Source organism: Diospyros lotus, unplaced genomic scaffold (assembly GCF_014633365.1).
Source record: "Diospyros lotus cultivar Yz01 unplaced genomic scaffold, ASM1463336v1 tig00011006, whole genome shotgun sequence".
In the NCBI taxonomy this organism is placed as follows: domain Eukaryota; kingdom Viridiplantae; phylum Streptophyta; class Magnoliopsida; order Ericales; family Ebenaceae; genus Diospyros; species Diospyros lotus.
The window spans coordinates 149,741-152,428 of record NW_026267117.1 but is presented as its reverse complement, the minus strand read 5'-3'; positions in this window follow the sequence as shown (position 1 = coordinate 152,428).

Genomic DNA, 2,688 nt, shown 5'->3' with positions numbered 1-2,688 from the left:
GTTAGTGAAATTGTCAATCATTTTGTACATTTGTATTTTGGGTTATCGAAACAAAGCGAAACCATTGACCAGTTTGTTAAAATTGTTGATCGTTTTTGGGTTTTTAGCAAAAAACAGTCAATTATTCTCTTAAACTGTCGATAAGAAAAATTTCAAGTCTCAATTATTTTTACATAGATTCAAAAAATGTCGAGAGCTACTGTATAAACAACTTGTTGTCAAAACAATCAATCGTCTTTACAAAAATCTTGATCATTTTCCCAAACCCATTGTGTGTTTTGAATTTTTTGAATAAAACTGTCAACTGGTTTAGTAAACTGTCAATCATTTCTTCACTAACATGTTTAACAGCTAATTTTTGCAAGTTTTAAGTGTCTCCATCCCAAAGATGCACTAGAAAGGCTAATGAAGTGAAAAGAGACTACAAATGTTTTTATTCTTCTCAATAGTGCTTATATTTTAAATTTTTCTATCAACCAAGGTAAATTATCTTATGTAATATCTTGTTTAAAGTCTTTGTGTATTTATTTGAGAGATATTGTAATTGAAAGACTCATCTCTCGTATCATCTCTTTTCTATTCATTGTTGTAATTCTTAGTGGTTATGCTAGAACAGTTTGGTAAAGTAGAAGGTTATTGTGGATTTTGAAATCTCTAGTGAAGAGTTAAAGTAATAACGTAGGGTGGGTTGAGTCAAACCACTCTAAATCTTTATTTGTTGCATTCTTAATTAGTTTTTCTATTTTCTAGTGTACATTTCACTAATTTGTTATTTTTCTTTGAAAATCTTCACAAATTTTTAAAATTTTAAAACACCCAATTCACCCTCCCTCGTTTTAGCATATGGTGACATTGATTACACAAATCTAACAGAGAACACAACACTAATCCCACATTTTAACGGGAGCCCCAATGAACATGCCAATCTTGGAAGTGTTTGAAAATGACTTCATAGACAAAGTGCTCTACTCCATGTCTCTACCTTTAAGATTGTTTAATGAATGGAGTGATAGGGTGTAATGACCCATTAGAGGGCCCAGTATTTATTCAAGAATTATTTAATTAATTGTTGAAGTATTTGATTAAGAGATTTTGTCAATTAATTATTTAATGTGGCAATTTAGAGATTTTGAAGGAAAAGAATAGTATTTAATTCTATTTAATTTTGGAGTTAAGAGAATTTGCCAAGGTGGCAATCTAGTAATTTTTAATTGAGAGAATAGTATTTACATAGCATTTAATGATATTTATTTTATGAAAATTAAATGCAAGGGCATGAAGGTAATTTTGGAGTTTTATTATTATTTGAGATTTTTAATAATAATTTTTGTATTATTATTAATTAAGTGAGATTATGTATTTAAGGGAGAGTGAGAATCCATGCGTGAGATGGATTTGGATTAAGAGTCTCCTAGTTGTAGTAGGTGGAGGATTCCAAGTTAATTAAGAATAAGGACTCCAAATTATAAAAGGAGAAGGAGATGGGCTTCTAAGGCTATTTCTTTCTCTATATAAAGGCATATAAGCAATAGTTTTCTTCACGCCGCGTGAGGAGCAGAGACCCAAGAAGTCTATGAGTTGTAGAAGTTGCTTTGCATAGGAGATTTCTAGTTGAGATCGTGTGAGTCGATCAAGATTTATCGAGGCAAGTATTCTTCTTGTAATCCCTTCCATTACAGGTTCACATCAGTTTTGATTTCAGATTATTCCAGTTTTTCATTGTAGTTTTTAGATTTATATCAGTAAGCATAGACGTATATATATATATGCGTATAACAGTGAAGTTATGAGCAAGTTCTGCTAATCCTTATCCATTTTGGATTGCAAGTTCTGTTAATCCTTATCCATTTTGGAGTGCAAGTTCCATTACTTCTTATCCATTTTGGATTGCAAGTTCTATTAATCCTTATCCATTTTGGATTGCAAGTTCCATTAATCCTTATCCATTTTGGATTGCAGATTCTATTAATCCCTATCCATTTTGGATTGCAAGTTCTATTACTCCTTCTCCATTTTGGATTGTGACTTCTATTACTCATTTTCCCATTTGGAGTGCAAGTCCTATTATTTCTTCTTTCTCTTGAGTTGCAAGTTCCTTCCTCCTTTTATTTCTTTTAGAGGCAAGTTCTCATATATGCATGATCTTTATAGCGATTCAATCAAATATTATCTTTGAATCATGCTTAAAGTTGTTTCATATCGATTAGGATTTTTTTTTCCCAAGATTTTATTCAGAATGGTGTAGAATCATTAAGTTTTGTTTCAGATTTCAGTCTTTGTTAGCGTTTATGCTCATCAAATTTAATTGTAGATATCCAAATGGGTCTTCTCATATCCGGATGAGTTCCAAGTTCCTTGCGTATGATATCCAGATGGTTCTTAGCACATCCGGATAGCTCATATTCGGATGCCCTTTCTTCTATCCAGATAGGTCTAGCATATCCGGATGCCTCCTTCCGTATCCGGATGCCTCTCTGCAAAGTTAAATTTTATATTCAAATAAGTCTCCTAATATATCTATCCAAATGCCTTGTGAGATATTCAGATGTCTAGAATTGTATCCAGATATCCTCCCTAATATCCGGATGGCTTTTCCAGAAATTCAAGTGAACTTCCAGTGATGTTTTAATTCAAGTTTTATTCAAATAAGAAATTCAATACCTCCAAATATTGAATTTTATGCCAGAA